The 26,049-nt window shown below is 36.7% G+C and overlaps 1 pseudogene; it reads right to left on the bottom strand.

Annotated features, from left to right (window-relative positions):
* Window positions 1-1,616: 1,616 nt before the first annotated feature.
* LOC150108131 (alpha-crystallin A chain pseudogene) lies at window positions 1,617-2,186 on the bottom strand (annotated as a pseudogene).
* Between the last annotated feature and the right edge of the window lie 23,863 nt (window positions 2,187-26,049).

Raw genomic sequence — 26,049 nt, 5'->3', positions numbered from 1 at the left:
GATAAAATGAACTCATTTTAATACAACATTGATGTATTAATGTTGTACTGTTAATGAAAGAAAAGTGTTTTGTTTGTAAAAAAAAAAAAAAGAAACAAAGAAAGAAATTCAAGCTTCTGATATACATAATCTATAGTCAGAGAAATTTCAAGCTGGTATATTTATTGCATTTTCCAAAAATATATCACCCAAAGATTGATCATTACATTTTTTTTTCTAGTTTCATTTTATTTGCGGTGCCCTTTTCCTGCAAGAAACTATTATGTGGAATCTGCTTTCTATCTGTCAGCTACTGCTAGAGTCAATTTTGTGGAGCCTAAAATACCTGAGTTATATAAAATGCCTTATCCCCCCCCAAACACACACAGTCCCTACAAGTACAAGTATTAGGAAGAAGTTAACACTTTTTCTTTTTTTCCATGCCTTGAAAGTATTTCATTAAGTATCACCTTCTAAAGTTATATTAAGGTATTGCTCATTGAAACTAACTACTTTGTTGTCCTTCAGGAAAGATAGGAGTAGATATTGTTATGGAACCAAAATATAAAGATTTGCAAAGGGAGGCAGTTTCAAGTAATAATACAGACAGTTTCATAATGCAAAACTAAAAGTTTTCCATAAACCTTCTTGCAAGCACAGCAGAATGGGACCTCTCAGTTGTGCTGTATTTTTGTTTACCTCATTAATTTTCACTAAACAGTGCATTAAAAAAGTATAGGAAGAACCAATTCTATCATTGTTTTACCATTAAACATTGCAGCAATATTAGTTTTTATTCTTTATATTGCAGTTTATCAATTTTCAAATTTTTTCTATGAGCAGAAGTTGTACTGTTACCATTAGTTAGGACAGCACTTTCCTCTACTCTTTTTGCCTACATGACACCCTAAAGGAAGTACTAAAACTTTGTGATCCCCCTTCATTAAAAAAGAAGGTTTATAAGATATGCATAAATTTCACAACACCCCCTGCTACCAAATTGCTACACCTTCAGATATCATGACACCCTGGTTGGAAAACACAGAGTTAAGATATAACTCGCATACTCTTATATATCAAAAGCTGCTGATATAAGGCTTAATTTGAGTTCAGATTTACTGTGAACATATTCAAGTTTGTACAAATGTTAGTATTATTCTAGTACTACTCTCCATGGAAAAAAAGAAATCAGACAAACATCTTACACTTTTAGAAGTGTAAGAATCACACTTCTAATATATATAGTATACTTGGTAAAGGAAAAAAAACAGAAAATGAAAAGGTCATATATTATATCATATATCATGCAGAATTTTGTATGGTCGATTATGCTTTCATCATTAGAATGCTCATGTATTTCTAAATACATTATTTATAAATGAATCATGCACATGAATTATATGGATAACGTTTTTTTATGAAAATGTATCTTAATAACTAGTACAGCAATAAAAGAGATTCAGCAAAACAAGTTTATTAAAAATTGGAAATCGTTATTACATAAGATGGGGGCCTTTATTTTCTTTCAAAAATGTAGAGGCATAAACACAGCATAATACATGCCAAATATTATGGAAAATAAAAACCAAAACATATACGATAAAATTAAAGTACAATATAAGAACGAGTGAAACCAATTAAACTTGAAATATCTTGTATTTATCAGTCTCTTGCTGTGCTTCTGATGAAGCAGAATGGGCATCCTCCACCTCAACAGGAACAATTCTCTCATTAATCGGCAACACTTCTCGAATTTCCTTTTGTGCAGTGACAGTCAGAATACCCTTGCTTCCAAAAGTAGCCGTTATACATTGCAGCTTCACTTCAGGAGGCAGCATATAACGACGAGTGAACTCTCTAGCAATGAAGCCATGCTGATCCATTTTCTCTTCATGTTTACCATGGATGACCACACAGTTATCAATGATCTTAACAGAAATTTCATCAGGAGAAAAATGACTTACATCTAACATTATCTGAAATCTTTCACGATCATTCTTCACCTCAGATACGCCTCTTTTATCTTCATAAAAATTCATCTGTGGAGCATTACGACTGTAAAAACCTAGCCAAGGATTACGTGAATATAACTCTTCATCAAATAATCCAGTTCCAAAAGGCTGGTTGACGAATTGAGGAGGGAATTTCCAAACATCCAACCAGTTAGGACCAAATAATGATCGTATTAGATTATTTGGTATAGTCATTATACTGTTCACAGAGAATAAGTCCAAAAATATGACTGTTTATATTTTAATAACACTAACGTTATCAAAAGTATTCGAACGTCTACGAACTTTCACAATAACCGACACTATTCTAGAAAATGTTGTACAGCGCCCTCAATATGACTTTGTAGTATTACCTATAAATATTCAAAATTCATAAATATATCCCTTAACTTAAATAAGTTCACGTCGCCGAATTGAAGCCTTTGGCTCTTCATATAATTAGTCATTTTCGCGCTTTTTAAGTTTGGTTTCGCTATTTTGTTTCCATATTTCCATTTTATGAAAATAGCGAAATTACAAAAAAGACTGTGCAGAAAAGAATGCTTGTTTTATGAAAGACAGTCTATAATTTTTCCTTCAGTTTTATTTCTATTTTGTGCAGCGACGGTTTGTACATAAGCACTGCGCCACACCCTCAAGGAAAAAAACGAAAAAAAATAAATTTTGTTTGTTTTTATAAATAATAACAATGCTTACAACATTATATAAATACAATACGACATGTTAAAGGTTGCAGCTTATGTTTCGACATCGATTGATGAGTTAATGATTGACATTGTTCGATTAACGCTTTAGATTAGAAACAAATGTCGGAATTATCACATTCGGTCAGTTCCAGCTAGACTCGCCGATATTCGTTTGCGCTTGTCACTGCACGTAAAGTGAATCTGACATTGCTGTAGCAGTCACTACAGAAATTGTATGCTTGGGCTCGTTATTTCTGGGAGATACGAAACTTTTATTATTGGTGTGTGTTCGTGGTGAGGATGAAATAGTTTTGGTAAATCTTATTTTATTCTGTTAAATAGACATAATTATTTATTATAAATACAAGGCTGAATTATGACCAGTGTCACAGTTGAAAATATGAAAATAATTATACTTTCTCAATTATCGTTACAAGAAACAAGTGCACTGCGATCTAACAGAGTAGGAATGTCGAAACCGATACTGCTCGTCGAGCAGTGTTCGCTAAAGATGAATTGTATGCTTGCGCGCGTTATTTCTATGTACGAAACTTTTATTATTGGTGTGTGTTCGTAGTGAGGGTGAAATATTTTTAATAAAGCAAATTTTGTAATATGTAAATTTACTTATTAATAAATTGGTTACTGATTAGGAAGAAATTAATTCTTTTTTTTTTCTTATTTTGTATATGCAGCACCCCCTACTTAGATTTTTCACAGGCCGCCACTGATTTTGTAACAGATTTACATCTAATAGCTGCAACGAACAAAGGAGTTAGTACACTGAATTTGCTTCACATAATCCAATTAAAAAATATTTAAAAAATCTTGAAGATAAAACTATCAAATCGTTTTCTTAAAAGAGAACTCACGAATTCCTTTTTAAAATAGTTTAGTGTTTGGAAGAACAATGAGACATTGTGCCTTTGAAAGAAAAGAGAAATGACTGCTCAAAGTATTGAAAGGACTTTAGGCGGAAATATCCTCTGAGCATGTTATAGTGTTGTACATGAAAATGGAATATCAATGTAAAACGTTTCCTTTGAAAAGCATGCTATGTACATATTATATATATATATTCTGAATGTATATAATGCTTTGGATTAATAAAATATTAGCTCAGTCAGTATAGATGAAGCCCTTTAGTTGGAAAGACCTGGGTTCAATTCCCGTCTGTGACGTGAGGAACCTTTATCTGGTCTGCCTCTTTTGACTAAAGGTAAGTTAGCTGGTCTCATGCCAGCTATCGGTTTCCAGGAACTCAGGTTTTCACCCGGAAACTCAGGTTTTTCCCCTAGAACAGGCAAACTGGGCCGTGAACACACACATGGATTACAGTCATGAATACGTCCCAGCCGTATGCCGGTCCTGGATAAAATGGGGGGGGGGGGGGAACAACAGTGAACTACTCTGTAAAAATCTCACTCTATAAAAAGCCAACCGGCAAAATACTTTGACTCTCATAGTCAGGGACAGAAAAAGGAATTACTTGCTATGGATGTTTTGAAATTTCCACAGAGATCGCTATTTTGCATACTTCACTTCTTGGACTGACCTGCGCCTCTGATCCTTCCTGGCACAATCACATTTCAACTATAGTGTCTGCAACTGCCAAAAAAATTGGTGTACTTACTTGATGTACTTTTTCACACAAAACACTACTTCACACCTCATGGTCGCTACCTTTATTTTATTTATTAATTTTTTTTTTTTAATTTTTTCCAGTCTGTAACTTTTCCTCATTGCTGGGGTAAAGGTCTTCTCCCATGGTGACCCACTCCATCTTGGGAGAGTGTTTATTCAGTTGTATGAATGAATGTATAAAGGCGAAAGGCAATGACAAATATCCATGCCTAAGCAGGATCTGAAACCCCATCCTCTTGGCTAGTGAGCGGATATACTAATCACTCAGCCAACCAGGCTAGCGCTGCCTTTATACAAAGCCCAAATCCGCCCGGCCATGGAATATTGCTCCCATATTTGGGGTAATGCATCAAAATCCTCTCTAAGATTGCACAATTCTATCCAGAAGAGGGTAATTAATTAATGATCTAATTAATGATCCCCCACCACGCGGTTAGCCTAGTGGCTTTGCGCTTCGCAACCATATGCCTGGGGAAGGAGTGTCCCAGGTTCGATTCCCATTGTAGACGTGAGGAATTTGAGGATCTTCCTCAGGCATAGCCAAGTTAGCCGGTCTTGGGCGCGGTCAGTAGGGTTTTTTCCGCCAGTTTATCTGGCGTTTTTCATCCCGTAAACAGGCAAACCGGCCCTGTGAACATACGTTTCAACAGTCAAAAATATATCCCCCTCCCCCCAGCGGCAGACCAGGCGACGGGTCGGTTGGGAGTAGTACTAACAAGAAGTCGCATCTAAGTAACATGCGGACCCTGCATAGGAAGCGGGAATAATGCATAGAAGAAGAATTAATGATCCCCCCCCCCTCACAAACCCACTTAAATTCCTCTCTCACAGACATTCAGTTTCTGCCTTGTGCCTCTTCTACAGATACTTTCATGGACAGTGCTCTACTGAATTGGCCAGTATTATTCCTTCACACTCCTCCAAAATCATTAAGACAAGAGCCACTGCTAACCAACACCTATTCATAAGTCCATCTTGAAACTCAACGAACCAAGTTCACTGCCTCCTTTTTCATTCCATATATACTTGTCCTTTGTCCTCTCCCCACCTCCCACTCTGCCTTCCCCATAGATCATAACCCTCAACTGTTCAAGCAAATTATGAAGAGATTCGTCCATTCATCTGGCCTACACATGGCACTAACGTGTTGTAGATCTTGTACCCTTTTGTGTGTGGAGCACATATATATATATATATATATATATATATATATATATATATACATATATATATATATATATATATATATAATTTAATACAGAACCTACTACTCCATATGAAATTGGCTTACTACATTTTATAAGGATTCCAATCTCAGGGTGCAATCGAAGTAATGTCTTTTCCACTGCAATGGTGCAGTGTCAAGTTGTTTTTCCAAATGCACTTCAGGCATGCTATGTTAATATTGATACTAGGATGCTCTGTTTTACATTGGAATGTTGATTATTATATTGCTGTATGTACAGGATAGACCTTGTATAATATGGTACTTAGATTCCTATAAAATCTCATGTAGTACGAAATCATGTTGTATTGGACTAAGAACCAGTACAATAAAGTACAGATGGAGTTTGATAAAGCTTAATCAATAAATAAAATGAAATAATATTCATATCAGTGTCACACTTGGAATAGAATATACAGAGTACAACATTTCATCCTACATTTTGGGTGTATCTGAGATTATTTATAATTACAGTAACTGACAAACTGTCTTGAAGTGCAATATCCAGTTAATACTATAATTAATCATCTTTTGCAACAGCTCTTATTAGAATGGCCAATGTGCAAATATAAAGGTAGTCAGTGGTCTTTGGAATGTGGAGTAAGAGGACAGATTGAGAGAATGTAAGTTGCAGAGCCTCATGAATAGGAGGAAGGGGGGGGGATATGATTGAGACATATAAGCTGGTCATGGGTTGTTGTCAGGTAGACATGGAAGAGATTTTTCATAGAATGGGAGAGGGGAATAGAACAAGAGGCCATTGCTGGAAACTGTATAAGGAGGGTGTGAGCAAAGGAGTGAGAAGCAGGTTCTTTGCATGGAAGGTGGTTGGTGAGTGGAATGCATTGCTTGAGTTGGATGTGGACACATTGAATCAGTTTAAGACACAGTCGGATGAGCATTTAATATTGAGTACCTCCCACGATGAGTCTCTGACTCCATGGAAGTCAAATGTTGTTGATAATAATAATAATTGGCTTATAATTTGAGTCAGATATTGAGGTGCTATTGAATACCTAGATAGCATATTATAATTTATTTTCATTTAGTTCCTTTTTTTTTTTTTTTTGCATGTGTATCCCACTTATGGAAAGTTGTAAACCTACAGAACATCAGCACTATGGGTAGGCAAAATAATTTTTTTATCATTGTCTATTATTTTATTTATTTTTTGAAGTTTTTATTTATTTTTGCATAGTCCAAAAACTATCTGCTGCAGACCAAACATGGAAATTTTTTGAGCCATTTCAGATCTCTACTAAGTGAGGCTGAGGTTTCACAAGAAATTGAAATGGAGATAAAATTCCTCTTCCAATTGAAGACATCACAAATATCTATGCCTATAGCAGTATTAAACCCATAGCCTGTTGATTGGAGAGCAGGTATATTAATAACTGATATCTCTCAATTAACCAGCTGCATGGGAAGTTAATTAGCTGATTAGGTAATTGAGAGTGTGATTAACAAAAGAGACACTAGGAGTTAGCAAAATTTTCCAGGGTAGAAAAAATGGGGTTGAAGGATAAGAGCCAAAGCTGAGCAAAATTAAGATGTTGGTATCTTTATAAAGTAAATGAGTAAATAAGTTGGAGTGATAGGACAGACTTAATAGCACCTGGAACAGATCCCCATTCCAATGTGTCTCTTGATTCCATGGAGATCCTGCATTAATAATAATCCATTCCAGCTAATCTTAAGTCACTCAAATTCCAAACTGCTTTCTGGCTTGCATAATATTTGTCCTGCTCATTGTAGATAGCATATAAACTTTCTGGAATTATCTCTCATTCAGAATATTTATTAATAAGGTGATGCACACTTTTTTTTAACTTGCATATGGAAAATATATGACTTCTGCATTGATTTAACACTTGTATTTCTTGGGTCTGGCTCTCAATGATGAGACATCAATACAGATCAAAACCAGTCTGGATGATGATCCTTCCCCATGATATTTTTTGCATTATGAAATATCAATTAAGGCAACTGATGTGAAGTCAACAGCCTCTGCCTACAAGCAGACTAGTCATGAAGTTACTTCACACTTATGCTTGGGTATAGAAGTAAGACAAGAATATAATTTCTTGTCAAGTATATCTTTATCCCATTCTTTAAATTCTTTCCCTGTGAATGTTCCCCAATTTCTATAGCAACATATTCCACCCATCTGCCATTTTCCAAGAAAATTCTTCTTTTTACTCTCTCTTGCTGATCACATTCTTACTTAATTTCCAAGAATGAAAACTTATTCATCTCTCACTATGTGTTGAAAAACCCTTATAAAGGTTCTTTGCATCTTAGACAGAATTTGAACCCAGGTCTTTCTTTCCAAAGATTAAATACTGACTAATATTGAAGAAAGCTGTGGAGATTGCTGGTACAGGCAGGAGTGGGGAATATTCACAAGACTTTGGAAAGTTCTTATACATACAAAGAATTTTCAGTACATAGTGAGAGATGAATAAGTTTTCATTCTTGGGAAGACCTTCCTAGGAAACACAAAGTCTATCATACCACTCCTTGAACTCACTGACCGTTCTTGCTCTCACCACTCTATCACGCAATGCATTCCACAGTTCAACCACCCTCCACGCAAAGAAACCTCTCCTCACCCTCTTGCTCACAGCTTCCTTTCGTAACTTCGAGGGATGGAAGTTGCTTTGTCATCGCTCCTTCCTGCTGTTCCACCAAGTGAAAGAACTCCCCAGTGTCAACCTTGTGTGTGTGTGTGTGTGTGTGTGTATATATACACACACACACACACAGATATGCTAACCGCCTAGCCTGGTTGGCCGAGCGGTTAGTGTATCTGCTCTCCAGCCAAGAGGCCTGCGGGTTCAAATCCTGCATAGGCATGAATGTTTGTGACTGTCCACTCTCCCACTATGAACTGGATCACCATGGGAGTAGTAGACCCAAAACCTCCTGCAATGGGAGAAGCCTTCACCCTGCAGTGGGTAGAAATATAGGCTGGAAATTTATTTTTATATTTTATATATAGTTTAGATATGCAGTTTTCATTTTCCTCACTCTCATTAAGTTTCTATTATAGGTACATTATGTATCATAGAAAAAATGACTTGTTGAAGAGGGCCCAAGAGTGTATATGCCTTTTTTGTCACTCAACACAATAATATGATGGTTTATCAATAATTTTGGACAGTTTCATCACTATACTGACTTTTCATTACCAGCTAATAGTAGAGGAGAGCAAGCACAGCAGTAGGTGAGAGTAGAAAAAATTAGTTAAAATCCAATGGATCTTCCGACCTTATGAAAATGATGTGATTTTGATAATTTGGGAATAAAGATTTACTTGTTCCCTTTATGAGAGTTTTTCTTTCTCTGTGAACAATGCGACAGTAGCAATGTAGCAGAAGTAGATAAGTTACTGAGTGACCACTTTGCAAGAGTCTGTTATCCAAGTGAGGAAATTGCAGTCACAGTTGTGATAAGAATTGATGTGAGAATAGAGATTGATGAATCGGAAGTACATAGGATACTGCAGAATATCAATGCAAATATATCTGTGAGATTAGATGGGATTATCAGCTTGCATATTCCAAGAATGTGCAAAAGAAGTTTAACACTGTTTAATTTAAATCTCAACTTTAGCAAAATTCCAAGGGAGTGAAAGGAAGCCAAAATAGTTCAAATGCATACAGGCTCCAAGGCTGCAGTAGCAAATTATAGATCATTCAGTATCATGGTAGCAATGGTCAAAGTATTGGAAGAGTTGGTCAAAGACAGAAGTCAGGAATGGGTGGGTAAGAATATGAATATGTTGGTTCAATGTTGCCAAGGTTTGAGATTTGGTAAGCAACGATGGGATGCAAAGTATACACTTGGTGGGGAAACTTTAACAGCAGTAGAGGAGATGAGAGATCTAGGAGTGATGGTGGACAAGGACCTGAAATTCAGGGGGCCACATTGCACAAGTTGTGAAGACATCACGTTGAATAATGGCAATGATGCAGAGAACCTGACATGCAGAAATAGAGAGGGGTTATGATTCCATCGTATAAGGTCTTGATCAGGCCTCATATGGATTATTGTGCACAGATTTGGTTGCCAGGTTTTCATGGTAACGAGGATATATTGGAAAGGGTACAGAGAAGATTCACAAAGGTAGTCAGTGGTATTTGGAATGTGGAGATGAGGACAGATTGAGAGAATGTTAGCTGCAGAGCCTCATGAATAGAAGGAAGAGGTGGGATAACGAGGATATATTGGAAAGGGTACAGAGAAGATTCACAAAGGTAGTCAGTGGTATTTGGAATGTGGAGATGAGGACAGATTGAGAGAATGTTAGCTGCAGAGCCTCGTGAATAGAAGGAAGAGGTGGGATATGATGGAGACATATAAGCTAGTCAGGTGTTATCAGGTAGACATGGAAGAGATTTTTCATAGAATGGGAGAGGGGAGTAGAACAAGAGGTCATTGCTGGAAACTGTATAAGGAGGCTGTGAGCAAAGGAGTGAGAAGCAGGTTCTTTGTATGGAGGGTGGTTGGTGAGTGGAATGCATTGCCTGAGTGTGTTGTGGATACATTGAATCAGTTTAAGACACGGTTGAATGAGAATTGTATGCAATAGTGAGTACCTCCCACGATGAGTGACTCCATGAAGGTCAAATGTTGATAATAACAGTAATGATACTTATGCAGTGAGGAGAAAGCATGGCTTTGTTAAGGAAAAGTCATGCCTTAGTAACTTACCTTTTTATAACAGATTGACAACTGAGTTAAATAAAGGGAATGAATACGTGATGATAATGCTAGATTTTGCAGAGATGTTTGGCAGGATACCACATGGAACTCTGTTGTAACTCAAACTGCAACAAATGGGGGATGGATATGAGGGTGATTGGTGTACAGATACCATCATAGAGTAATATATGGAGAAGCAGAATATAGGAGAAAGCAGGTGACTAGTGGTGTGACACAAGATGCTGTTCTTTGATCATTCTTGTTTACTTTGTATATAAATGATATAGCAAATAACTTGACGGGTAATATTCCATGGTTTTTCTAATGATGCAAAAATTGGATAGTGTAATAGTTAATTAAGACAATTTAAATAGGCTGACAGTATTATTATGTAACACCTCCATGGAGTCCAAGGACTCATCGAGGGAAAAAAAAATGAAACAGCACAGTATGGAAGAGCAACCTCTGGCAAGCACAGCCATCAGGAGAGTTGATTTTTTCGGCAAGGTAAGTTATTATTATTACACGATACCTCCAGGTAGTCCAAAGACTCATCAAGGGAGGGCAACTACTCTACAGCTCTCTGTCTCCGCCACTCAATCCACCAACTACAATGAACTGCAACTACCACTATGTACATGAATGCCATCTGCCATCCACCTCAACCATCACCAGTATTTTCATAGACAATCACAAACATCCATCCCCATGGTGGGATTTGAACCTGCAGCCTTTTGGCTAGAAAGTGGATATGCTAACCACTTGGCCAACCAAGCTGGCAAAATGTATATATGGTATGGGCAAAAGATAATGTCTGACAGTTTAACCTCTCTACTGGCCATGGTGGATGAAATAGTGAGACCAAAATGCACTCCTTATCCATGTTATTCAATAGGTGTTAGAGAATCGTATCCAGATTTTGCTGAACATCTATAGACGTCAGGGCTGGTTGGGGTGTTAATGTGGAAAAATTTAATGTTATGCTGGGTTAAAAAGATTACAAGCCGTGTGCCACATTGATAAAACTGATGAAGTTTTATCAACGATGAAGCTAGGAATTTAGGGGTTTTGGTGGACAGGGAGCTCAAACTCAGAGAGCATATTGCAAATGTGGCCAAGGTTGTTCATAGGATTGCTCATTTTTTGACGAACACAGAGAGAAAAGCAAGTTATGATACTACTTTTTTTTATTAATAAGATTTTTTTTATTCATAAGGTTGAGCACATTTTGACTACTTGAATATGAGATATATATAACTTCTGCATTACTTCAACCTTGGTATCTCTCCCAGGTCTGGCTCCCATTGATGAGACCTCAATACAGGTTGAAACTGGTCTGGGTAGTGGCCCTTCCCATTATGCATAGCATTATACACATCCGAAAGGGGATGTGCTTTGCATTATGGGATACATACTAAGGCAAGTGATATGAAGTCATTAGTCTCTATATACAAGAAGCTTGACATGAATATATTTCATGCACAAAACATTGTTTTGCTTCCTTGGCAAAAGGATTAAAACCAAGTACAGTATATAATTTCTTGGTATCTTTAACACACACACACAGGTATCACATCTATTTATATAAATAAATGGAACAGAGTTTCTGCACCTGTACAGAATAACACACAGTATTGACAAAAGTATATCAACACATGATTTTTTTATGATCATGAATAAAAGGCTAAATATCCTCAAACCGAAAGAAAATATGGCTACTATATAATTATCCTAACCAAACAGATAAAATCCTGCAATTCGAATTGATGAACTTTTTCCCAGCTTTGGATATTTTAATTTATCATAAGGACTGTATAAAAAATATCTTAAAAATTGTCTATCATGCATCCATTTATAAGAAGAAAAAAATCCAGAATAAGATTCCTAGTTTATTTTATCATTGGTCCACCCATACATTAATGATATTATGACTGGTCTCCTTAACAAACCAGGATTTCATAGTACCACAGTTGCATTACCATGCTCATGGATATTATGGATGTTCAACATTTTATGAACAGATCACTATAATTGAAACTTTTTGCCACAAGTTGAACACAGAAAAATAACACTCAGATATTTTTACACATAGATTTCCAGTTTCATTCCACATTTGAAATCTAAGGAAAATATGAAACACTCAGAAACAGTAGTAGCACACTCAGGATTTAATTTTGGGGAGGGGGGATGAGTTGAGTAGACAATTTGAAAATACACAATATGCATCATATATGACCTATCACTGAGCATATAGTATAGAAATTGAAGACACGATACAACATAAATAAATTTTTTAAAAAATTTTAATTAGGAAAAGATTTTTGGAAATTTTTCTAGTGTTTTTTTTTCCTTTTTCTTTGGGGGAAGAAAAAGGCCTCCCCTCTGGGTGTGCCACTACTCAGAAATGACAGTATATGAATATGAATTATTAAAATATGCCAACTTGGAACTACATAAGATATTAAATCTAATGAATGAAATTTGAAATCAGGAACGGCTCTAGATGACTGGAAGAAATCCATTATATTTACTATTTTCAAAAAAAGAAAAAAAGAAAAAAGAGGGATTAATCAAATGTTCACAATTATAGAGAAATATGTCTATCAGACTCAGGATACAAAACACATGCTGCAATATTATTATTAGTGTTATTAACATTATACCTGTATGGAGTCAAAAGGCTCAACTGCAGGAGGTCCACATGTTCATGCAAAAAAAGATCTTCAAACTGTGCATTAAGCACATTCATAGTTTCTGTACTCACCACACTTTCAGGCAACACATGCAAAGAACATTCTCCTTACTCTTGTTCACACCTGCTTATATAGCTTCCAGGGATGGCCTCTTGTTCTATCCTTATCTTCCTTACTCTCTGAAAAATCTCCTCTACATCAATCTGGTAACAATCCCTCACCAACTCATATGTCTCGATAACATCCCCTCTCTTTCAATTCACAAGGCTCTTCAAAGTCGCATTCCCTCAATATTAGTTAATTTTTAAAGACAACCTAAACATGTTTTGTTTTTTCACTTACCACCACTTCATGAGAGACTCATAACTGAGAAAACATGTTTTCTCGGCTACTTGCATAAAGAAGCTAATAATTTTGCATCAGTTACCTTAGTATTGCATAATGCAATGCACATATCCTTATGGACATGTGTAATGCTATGCATTATGGGAATGGCCACTACCCAGACTGGATTCAACCTTTATTGAGGTATCACCAGTGGAAGCTAGCATGTACGAGTGGTTAGGGGGATGTCACACCTTATTATTGGAGTACTCTGGATTAGAGATAGATGTTGAAAGTTTTTTCACTTAGTTATACTCTAAATGCAATTTGTGGTAAAGGTGGACCAAGCTGTCATCACTACTTGTCTTAGAATCTCCCATAATGCAAACCACATCTCCTTGTGGAGATGTATAATGCTATGCATTAAGGAAAGGGTCACTACCCAGACCAGTTACGACCTTTATTGAATGTTCAAGTACAGGTCAAACTTCAAAAACTCAGCACTGTTCCCCTCAGTAACAGGTTCACCCTGCCACTGAGAAGAACTCTCAGCATTGGCTCTACCCCACCACCGAACAGAGCCACTCATCTGCTCATATGTCATCTGAGGGGTAACAGCAACAGCCATGCCTCAGTTAACTTCATGGGCTACAGCATTGCCATTCACCCCACCACCACCAAGGACCTGGGTGACAGCAACAGCTGAGCCTCAGTTAAAACTTCATGGGCTACAGCATTGCCATTCATCACCTAAGCTTCCAACTGGTTTCGACTTTTATTGAGGTCTCGTCAGTGGGAGCCAGACCCAGAGGTGATGATACTAAGGTGGAAGCAATTGAGAGGTCATATTTATATGAGTTGCTAAAAGGTGTCTTACCTTATTATTAAATTACTCTGGATTTAGAGAAAGATGTTGGAAGTTTTTTCCCACATGGTTAGACTATAATAAACTTGGATAAAGGATTAAACTAAAAAAAAATCGACCAACCTGTCAGCAAAGGTTGGTCAATTGATAGAGCCTCTGCTACTAATGGCTCACGCAAAAAGTTAAGCAAGTTTGATAGTGGTTAGTATCCATCTCACTAGCCTCTCATCTAATCCATCCGTTTCGGTTTAGACCTTTGAAAAATTCAAGTAGACCACTGTATATGTATCGCCCATATTGAATGAATTTGTTATCTTGTTGTAGTACATAAGCAGATTCCTAAAACCTGACCCCCTCACCTAACGAACCCATGTTGACTTGCCCTGTTGCAAACCTCATGTTAAACAGGTGTGTCATGGGTGCTGTTAATTCCTTAGAGCATTTCTCCCAAATATGGGAGAAATGCTCTAGGGAATATGGTGATGCATGGTCAAGTCCTACTTGACCATGCATCACGTTATTCAACATCAAGTTTACAATTCTTCATATAACTCCTGCTCACTCACCATCAATCCCTCCTCCACCATACCCACTACAGTTTATTATGATGTTACCTTTACAAGGATGAAATACCAGCCTTATAATTCCACATATATCCTTTCCTCACAAAAGCATACATTTGACTAGCTACAACCCAGGTGATCACGTCATTATCACTCTCACCAACTGGAGGAAAGTGTGAAACCCCACTCACAATTACATCCTCTGATGAAATGATCAGATCTAAAATTCTCAATCCTTGCATGGCTCCTTTACGTGCTGCCTGAGATAGTCCTCTCTCAAGAACTCGAGAAATAATTTTAATTATCTTGATTGTCATCTAAGCTACATTAAAGAAATAGATCTAATACATAAAATTAATAAATTCAAAATTACTGACAGGGTTATTGATATTTTTAACCCAAATATTCCCAAATGCTATCTCTTCATTCCAATCTACACTGCCATAATTAAAATCACTCACCAACTCAGAGGAGAGTGACTAAGTTGGTGAGTGGTGTAAAAAATGCTCCCTGCATTGATAGACTGGGAGTTTGTGGATTACAGAGGTTGGTCAACAGGCAGAGAAGAGGGGATATGATAGAAACATTTAAATTACTAAAAGGTTTTATAAGATTGATGTAGGGGAAATATTTCAGCTGTGTGATAGTGATAGAAGAACAAAAGGTCATCCCTGGAAAGTAAGGAAAAGTGTGGTTAACAAGAGTATGAGAAGTAGATTTTTTTTTTGTTTGGAGAGTGGTGAATGAATGAAATGCATTGCCATGGAGATATTCATTCTCCATGGCATTATATGAGTATCTCCATGGATTCATAATCCATTGAATCCATGGAGATACTCATAATAATAATAATAATAATTACTGTTCCTTTGTTCACTAATCCAAGTTATTTATACATTTCTTCATCACCACCCTCCACATTTCCAGACCTATTCCTGTCAACTTCCACATTACACCACACTGTCTCATGACCTCATAATTATGTAGATGATCAAATCTTAATTGCAAATAGGGCAAGTTAATCATTTTAATTATCTTGATTGTAATCTAAGCTATATTAAAAAAATAGATCTAATACATAAAATTAATAAATTCAAAATTACTGACATGGTTAATGATATTTTTAACCCAAATACAGGTTAAGAACAGTCAGTGTTTTAGCTAAACCTGTTATACTATACAGAAGTAAAACATGGACATTGATAAAAGTAGACACATGAAGATTTGTCTACTTTTATCAGAAATAATTTTAAGAAGAACAGTAAGATCTACCAGTATTTTTTTTACAAGAGCCATGCCAAGAACCAACCTTATAAACACACATGATAATATTTTCACCCCGTCAAGGTAAAAATAATATTACTTTAAATCTCAAAAAAGGAAATACCACTGGATCTTCTTGATAATGATATTATAAGAAATGGACAACAATTATTGGACATGGAATATACAAGGTCTAAATATTATTGAGGTAACTCAGGAAGTAGAAAAATGAAAAGTAAATGTTATGGTCCTAAAAGCAAAGAAGAAAGATAAAGGTTTTGAAACATTAGGTAAATATCTACATATGTGGAGAAGAGTGGAAGACCCAAGTAAAAATAATTGAATCAGCAGGTAGAATGCAAGCAGTTATTAGGGTTAGATGATTTTTATAGTCAAGATGGGCAGAGTGATAATCATTGTATGTGGCGGAATGTCATAGAGGGGATCATAGTGATGACAATACACACAGATTGATTCAGGCATGTGAAAATGAGAGGTATTTGGTGCTAAATGGCTACTGTCGGCACACAAAGATATACATAAGTATACGTATCCCAACTAGAGGTCTATCCAACTAGAAGCTATTCAAAATGCTGCAGTTGTATGGTGTCAGTGGGACATTATATCAAGCAATACTTAGTCTTTATTTGAGTTGTAAGTCAGCAGTTAGAATTGAAGGAAGTACAGGAAGATGGTTTAATGTTAAATCTGGTGTCAGACAAAGATGTACATTATCCCCTCTGTTATTCATTATCTATATGGATCACATTATGAAGGAAAGTGGTATTAAACCTGATATCAAAATTGGATATGTTAATCTCAGCTCTTTGCTTTATGCAGATGATGTTATACTTCTAAATAAATCTGCTACAAGTCTGCAAGATTCTCTGACTAAAATTGAATAACTGTTGTAATAGATATGGTATATGAAGATCAGCAGTAACAAGACAATGAAAATAGGCAGAAATATTGAAAATATCAACTGCATTGTGAATGGAGAACCTATAGAACAAGTAAAACATTTCAGCTACTTAGGCATGATTTTTAGGGAAGATGGCAAATTAAATATGGAAATAGACAACAGAATCAACAAAAGCTGGTGTAGTAGGAAGTCAACTGAATGAATTTATATGGAATAAGAGAGAAATTGGTCAAAACACTAAATTAGCTGTATACAAGACAGTGTTCAAACCAATTTTAACTTATGGATCTGAGAGCTGGGTTAGAAGTAAAACACTTGACCAAAGACTGGAGACCACAGATATGAGAGTCCTGAGAAAGAAGATTAGGGGTGTGAACAAATGGCATCAATGGTAATATCATATTAAAAATGAGGAAAGAACTTGACATTCTTAGCATCCAGGAATCTGTTAGCAGAGCTAATCTCAGGTGGTATGGTCACTTAAACAGAATGGGAGAGGAAAGATTAGCAAAACAAGTGTTCTCTGTCAGGTTGGCAGGAAAAAGATCCAGAGGAAGTTAGTAATGATGTAAATTTTTCATGTAGTACTATCATATCCTGTACACCCCTTGAGGGTACATGTCAGAAATTTGATGATGAACTAGAGGTCTGAAATCAATAAATGATTTAGTAATAACTAGACAAGAGAAAATAGCAATAGTGCAAGATGTGATATTAATGAATATCATCAATATTAATGATATTTATTAAATAATAAATAAATATCATTATTTAACAGATGATAAATAATATTCTGTCTTGTTACACCAAGGAAGAAAAACACCTCACATGATTATGGATATTCCTGGATATAAAATATGGCTATTACAGGATGGCAAGATTTATATAGATGACATCTTCAGCAGAAATTTGATTTAATCATAGAGGAATTTGCTTCAAGGTTGCATAATCATTTAAATAAATGTACACGTGAGGCAACTAAAGAGGCATTTGGAAGAGAGGATAAGAGGTGTGTGAAGATAGAATGGATGAAGTTACTTGAAGGAGAAGAAAAGAGGAGAGCATATGAGAGATAATATGTAGTAAAATCTCCTGAGATAGAAAAGACAAGTGAAAAGAATGGTCATTAAGGCTAAAGAAGTGTGGGAAAGGAAGTTTCAAATTAAATGCCTAGTGGAATGTAGTTACACTGGTAAGGCTTGGCAATTTGTGCAACAGGTAAGAGCCTGTTGTGAATCATGAGCAGGACTAATCAGGTGGGAGTTAAAATGGATGGGCATAAGTTAGTAAGCAATACAAAAAAAAAAAAAAAAGTTAGAGAATATAAAGAGAGAAAGGTGATCAGCCAACTCATCAGCAATACAAAACACAGGCAAGAACAGTGACCTAGCATGGTAAGGAAGACAAAATCAGATGAGAGGAAATTAATTGACAGATGAAAGGAAATCCCAAAGAGTTCTAACACATTGGCAAGTAAAAAGAGTGATTATGATGACAGGAAGAAGACAGAAGCAGATGCCATAGTTGAATTACTGAATGTTCACTTCAGCAAAGTTAATGCAGTTTAACGTTGGGGCTTATTTGAAAATATAAACAGATAAACAGGAAGTACTCAGAATACTACATATTTCAATGTGAATACTGTGGGATTGGATGTTTAAGTCTTTGCTTGACAGGGCAGGGAAAAGGAGCAAAATAGCTCCATAATACATAAGAATATTCCAAAGTAGCAGCAAGAAATTACAGACTGATCAGAATATTAGATGTGGTGGTTACTTTAAGTTACTTAAAGAATTTAGGAATGGATGGATAGGAATATGATACACTAACCATTATTCACAATACCTATCATAACCCCTCCTTAAACTCATTCACTGATAAAGCACTCATGACTGCCTCTGGCAAAACATCCCACTCATTCATCAATTTCCATGAAAAACAATTAGCCCTCACATCCTTACTAACTCTTTTACAACATGCAAGAGATTACCACTTGTCATGTACTGAAAATTTCTTCTGCATTAATCTCATAAAATCCCTTTAGTAAGTTATGTTTCTATCTCTGATGTATGTACATTGAACTCAACTCAAGATATGAGTACCCTCATTATTTCACAAATCAGCAAATCCATCAAGTCAGGTGGCACTTGTATCACAGTGAAAGCCAGTACATATATCATACTGAAGGTGTGTGACATACAGTTCATTCTAAGTTGTCAATCAACACAGACAATGGATATGATCTGATGGACTTAAAGCATGCTTAAAGATATTAGTTTGAAGGATGGAGGTATCCAACTGCTATTATTATAAGCTGTTTGTAAAATGCTGTAGTTAAGATGTTCCCAGAGTGCAAGGATAATACCAGGCAGAATAGCAGGTGCCTCACTAATACTCATAGTAAATGCAGGCTGTTCTGCCTTATGCATACAGTGAAAAACTAACAGCTGACCATGGAATTTAATGGAACAAATGGCAGCACATTTCCCTGACACAATCAAATGTATCCTCCTTCATACTATCTCTGAAGTAGGCACTCAAATGCTTATACCTAATAATTATTATTATTATCCAAAGATCCCATGGAGTCAGAGACTCATCTATGAGGTCCTTTTGTTATACACACAGCTCATCATACCATGCCTTAAATACACTCAAATTCTCTGCAGACACCACAATCTCAGGTAAGGCATTCCAATCATTCACAACTCTGCATGCAAAAAACCTGCTTCTCACCCCCCCCCCTCACACATTCCTTATACAGCTTCCAGGGATGATCTCTGGTTCTTCCCTGATCTCTCAATGTTTTCTGTAAAGCCTTATCAACACTGATCCTATAACAACCCCTTACCAACTTGTAGGGGTTGTTATAAGATCATTCCACAAATCAGAAACTACCTTGATCAGTTGCCTCTGCACCCTTTCCAACATCTCTTCATCCTTTTGAAAACCAGGTGACCAAATCTGAGCACAGTATTTCATGTGTGGCCTGATCAAAGCCTTATACAATGGAACAAGAATCTCTTTACTTCTACAAGCCAGTGTGTCCTCCACATCATTCCCAGAATTCTTTGTGTTGTCCTCACAATTTTGGCAATGTGTTCCCTAACTTTCAGATCCTTATCCACTATCATCCCAAGATCCCTTATTTCCTCCACCTCCAACTATATATCCCCACCAAGCATAAATTCTACATCCCATCTTTGTTTCCGAAATTTTAAAACCTTACATTTTGCAACATTGAACTCGCATCCTCCATTTCCGTGCCCATTCACTCAATTTGTTCAAGTCTTCTTGTAAGGCTGCAACATCTTCTTTACTCTTCATAGTTTGTCCTGACTTTGCATCATCTGCAAACAACTGAATATTCCCATCCAAACACCAATATCATTAACATGAGGTTAAACAGCAATGGCCCAAAAACAGATCCCTGAAGCACACCACTTGTGACTTTCCTCTTCCTGGATATTGCTCCCCCATACACAATTTGCTGTACCTATCAGATGGCCAGTCTCCAGTCCAATGCGCTAATCTAATATCCAACTCCATCCTCTCTAATTTAACTATCAACTTATCATGCAGTAATCTATCAAACGTTTTTGTGAAATCTAAGTATACTATTGTGTATCCCTCTCCTCTGTCCAAGCAAGCCATCACATTACTGTAATAAGTAAGTAGATTACTAAAACATGACCTCCCTTCAGCAAATCCATGCTGTCCATTAAAGATAATACCATTGTTGTCAACTCACTTCTGGATCTTAGTTCTCACCAGCTTCTCCAACAACACCTGACACACAGATAGGCCTATAATTGCCTGAGTTCTATCACCTCTATTATGAAGTGGAACAATCTTGTCCTCCTTCCACACCTTTGGAACTAGACCCAGTGCAAGAATCATATTAAAAAAATATGTCAAGGCGGATGTCAACTCCCTGGCACATTCCTTCAGAATATGTGGTGATATATTATCAAGTCCAACAGCCTTATGAACATCATGTTTGTTCAATTCCCAATAATCATTTCTCAATTATTGATTTTCAATTCTCAACAATCATCAATGATGATATATCTATAGTTGCATCTGAGGGGAGAATAATCACCCTGATATCATCTTTCAGCAGAAATAATTAGGAAAGAGCAGGATTATAGTTTGGGGGACGTTGTCTAGGTATCTCTAAGAGCTCTAATAACATAGACCATACTATGAATGCTACAGTACCTATCTATAATAGTGGTTGATCAGATACACCCCTTTATGACTGTCTTCCCAGGTGGCACAGGTGTATTCAAGCAGGATAATCTGCTGTGCTGCATTGATGGTATTATTTGAGAATAGTTTTGATAAACACAATGGCAACTTCCAGTTGTTACTTTGGCTGCTGAATTTGAATCTCATAAAATATCTGAGAGTTCATGGAGTTCTGAGAGTGTAATTGCTTCTGCATTACTTCAATCTTGGTATCTCTTCTGAATAATCTGGCTCCTACTGATGAGATCTCAATAAAGGTTGAAACCAATCTGTGTAGTGACCTTCCCATAATACACAGCATTATACACATCCAAAAGTGCTGTGTATTATGGGAACTATGGCAATTAATATGAAATTATTAGCCTTTACATGCAAGTAGCCCAGTCATGAAGATACTTCACATGCAACCTGTTTACTCAGACTAAGATAAAGGATTAAGCAAGGATGTAATTTCTTAGTAAGTTTAATTTAGGACATAACAAATTGTGGAAGTGATAGAGCATCCTGTGGCAAGTAATTAAAATGAACTGTGTTTCTTGCGAAGAACAGACTGTAATTTGTGGATTAAAAAGTTAAAAGGCAAAAAAGGAGAGGTTGATAGAAACATTATTACGAGTTTTATATAGTGGTCGCCAAAAAGCTTTCAATACGCCATAGGACAGGAGAAAACAAGATATCATTCCTGGAAGTTGTGTGGTTAGCAAAGGTAGGAGGACTAGCTTTCTTTTTTGCTGGAGAACCTAAGGGTTGCCATAAGTGGCTGAAAGTGTCATGTCAGGCAGTTGGTTTGGTGTAGTTTATTTTACTGCTGAAGCAACTCAGACTATGAGGCCAGTGTTATATCTGTTAATGCATGTGTTCTAATGGTCAGTTTACCTGGTTTGCAGAACAAAACACCCAAGTTTCCAGGAGGGAAAAAACCCTGCCACCTGTATATGAGACCAGCTAACTTGCTTCCACCTGAAAAGCCTTGATAAAAGTTCTTTGCTTCCTAATCTGGATTTGAACCCAGGTCTTTCCAACCAAAGGACATCATCAAACCGACTGAGCTATAAAGGCTTTGTCAGGCAATGAGATGCAAATCTTACACGGTATGTGTCGTATGTGGTTAGCATGAACCTCCATGATGACTCTACACAGGTTCTTGTATAGTAATAAGTATAGAAAATTTATTCTATACTACAACCAATATAGTCAGGGGATAGTCAGAATCAATCGTAGATAAGATCTAGGCCTAAATTCAATGATAGTTCAGCACACTAAGCTGTAAAATAGAAACCTAATTAAATAACTCAAGGTGTGAGATTTCTTCTCACCCCTCTATGTAGCATAAGATGAAATTACTATTTAATTGTGGCTATCATGATTTGCATTTGAATGGCTAATATTGTATAAATCCAATGAATATAATTTGGAGTAACAATTGTTGCCTTGATTAATATATTGGAAACTCGTATGGTAGGCATCAGTGAGAACTGGCTATCAGAAGCAGACATACTAACTAGTATTGAGTGCAAAGGGTACAGTACTTTTAGGATGGATAGACAGGATAGGAGGCATGCTGCTAATTTTATCTGATGACTTAAATCCAGTTAGGGTTGAGACCGATGACTGCAATACTAGTAATAGTTTTTCATGTGCCAGTGAATTTGAAACTATCTGGTGTGAGGTGGAGTCTAACAGGATTAAATACATAGTGAGGTGTTGCTACAGACCTGGTGAATCAGCTGCTAGTGATGAAAAAAATGCATCATCAAATAAATATGATGGGTGCAAAAAGAGTAAATCATAATGGGGGACTTCATTTATTCAAACATTGATAGGATAGCTTTGATATCACATGAGAAGAATGAAACTGAATTTGAGCTAATGTGAGACAGCCTCAAGCAGCATGTGACAGAAGGAAGTTGTAGTAAAAGAGTGTGTTAGAGCTGATTATAGTGTCAGAAGGAGGTTTCAGTCAAAGACTTAACTATTCTGCCTCTGGTTGGTAACACTGATCATGAAGTACTAACTTGGGAAGTCACCAAGTTTATGAATGTTCCATTCAGAAAAGGTTACATGCTGAACTACAAAGCAGGAAATTATTACCACCTGAGGAGTATGCTGGGTTCTGTGCATGGTATCAGTTGTTGGATGGGAAGGATATTGACAGTGCAGGAGAAGTGTTTAAAAAATACTTAAATGATGGGATATCACATGTCCCTAGAGTTCAAAGAATAAATAGAGTAGGAATGAAATGGATGTGTAATCAAATTAAGCAAGTGATTCGTAAGAAAAAGATGATGTGGAAGGAATATCATGTGCATAAGGATGATGTTAGTTATGCTAATTTAAGCAGCAGGCCAAAAGAGTCATGCATTGTATGGAATGCAAAGTCTTAGTATGAAACGAAACTGGCTCTATAAGTTAAAGACAAACGAGAAGAATTCTATCTTGCTGCAACTAAAATTGAATTTGAAAAAATAACTCTACTGAATGCAGGCGAGTGATTGTTCAACTAATGAGTAGCCATTTTGCTAAAAGCTATCAACCTGGAAAGTACAACATTTAACTCACCCCTAACTCTTCACTGTATGAGGACTCATGTTATGAGGAGGAAGTACTAGAGCTGTTGCACAAACTGAATAAGAATTTGCAATAGGAACTGATGGAATATCAGCACAGATGCTAAAAGTGTTCAGCTGAACCAGGCTATATAATTTGAGTCTCAGAACACAGAAGATTCCACAGGAAAGAAAAGAATGTATGATAATCCTATTGCACAAGGGCAGTGCAAAGACTGATGTATCCAACTATTGACCGATATCTCAGGAGCGGTGGTGGTGAAGATTTTTTGGAAAAGTTGGTTAGCGCTTGCATTCAGAAATGGGTTGACAGAGAATCTGTACTTTGCAACAAGCAGCATGGATTTAATAAGGGAAGGTGATATTTTAGCAAGTTGCTCACATTCTATAATAATGTTACCATTGAGCTAGACAAGGTGAATGGATATGCCATGATACTTTTGGATTTTGCTAAGGCCAATTGTACTTTGACAGATATCGGTCAACTTTGGACAGAATACAGCATGGAGGACTTATGCATAAACTGGATAATATGGGATTGGATTATAAACTATTGGCATGGATAAGAGGATGGCTGACTGACATATCAAAAAATTTTATATTGGGGGGGGGGGCGGGCATGAATCTGCAAGATCAAGGTAACAATAGGTTTGACTCAAGGATCAGTCCTTGGTCTATTGTTATTCAATTTGTTTATTAATGACACTGGGAAGGATTTGACATGCAACAGACAGCTATTTGCTAATGATGCAAAGATAGGTAGGGTAACCAGGAGTGCTGCTGATATGCAGTACTTACAGAATGATTTGAATAGGCTAGAATTGTGGGCATGTGAAAATAGCTGTCACTTCAATGTTAATAAATGTAAGGTCATGCACTTTGGTGTGATTAGATATCCAATATCATATGTTATTATTATTTTTAAGAGCTACCTCTAGGGAGTCAGGACTCATCGAGGAAGGCCACATGCTACACGAAAGCTATCATACTTGTTCTTGAATTCATTCACACTGCTTGCACATACAACATCCAATGGCAGTTCATTCCAATCATGCACCACTCTATGAGAGAAAAATGAAAATCTTGATCTCAGTCTCTTGTTGGTAGCATTCATTCTCAGCTTCCAAGGATGCTTCTTATCCTTTCTTCACCCTCCATAAAATGAAAAATTCCATCAACTGAATTCGTGTGTGACCCTTTTAGAAGTCTCAATCATATCACTCCTCTTTGCTAGTGTCTGCAATCTACAAATTTTCAATCAGTCTTCATAATCAGTATTTCACAATCCTCATAACATTTTAAAAACTCTTTTACACTGTTTCCACTATATCAGAATCACAGAGAAACCAGGAGACCAGACCTGCCCACAATAGTCTAAGTGAGGTCTTATCAAGTCCTTGTAAAAAGGCAAAATGACATCCTTATCTTTACATGTGAAACTTCAGCATTGCAATTATCTTTTACATTGTATTTACAAAGATTGCAAATATAATGTAAAAGTAACACTCCAAGATCCCTAGCATGATTGGTTTCTTCTAGCATAATCCCACCAATATAATACAACAGTGGATATCTAATCACACTGGATGACCTTACATTTACTGACATCCATTTCCCCATGCCACAATTGATGGTATACCAGCTTGAATCTTACGTGAAACAGCAAAGGAATTATCAGTGCCCTTGACCATATTGTTTAATCTAAAATCTCAGTCTGGATTGGTCCCGAGGGGATGGAAAGAGGGGAAAATATCTCCAAGCTACTGTAGCAAATTACCGAACAATCAGCATAAACTGAATTGGATAAGGGTAATGGGTTTACAGTGATACTGCTGGACTTTGCAAAGGCCTTTGACAGGATACAACATGGAATTCTAATCAGCAAACTACAGCACATGGGAATGGATATAGATTGGTGAGAAGGATAGGAGGGTGGTTGATGGAGATATATCAGAGAATCGTTTATTCAGGAGTAGAATCCAAAAGAAGGCCTGTGACTGTGGTGTGCCACAAAGTTCTGTTCTTGGACCACTGATTCAGGTAGATTGGCAGACTGGGCTAAGAAGAATGGATATCAGTTTAATGTGGCAAAGTGTAAGGTTATGCATTCTGGGGTGAAAGAATTATAGCAGTAAATCACATTAGTGGAAATGTACTTCAGGAAATTGATGAAGCCAGAGACTTGGGAGTGTTAGTGGACAGGGAGTCAAAGTTTAGGGGTAACATAGCAAAAGTGAATAAAGCAGCTCATCAGATCACTTGGTTACTGAAGAATATTGATGAGCAGAGACAAGCAGGTCATTGTTCCTCTTTATCAAGTCTTGATAAGACCTCATCTTGACTACTGT

This window comes from Typopeltis vanoorti, chromosome 3 (genome assembly GCF_054136105.1).
Source record: "Typopeltis vanoorti isolate ZY-2024b chromosome 3, IOZ_Tvanoo_1.0, whole genome shotgun sequence".
Lineage (NCBI taxonomy): Eukaryota > Metazoa > Arthropoda > Arachnida > Uropygi > Thelyphonidae > Typopeltis > Typopeltis vanoorti.
This window is presented reverse-complemented; position numbering and strand designations above follow the sequence as displayed.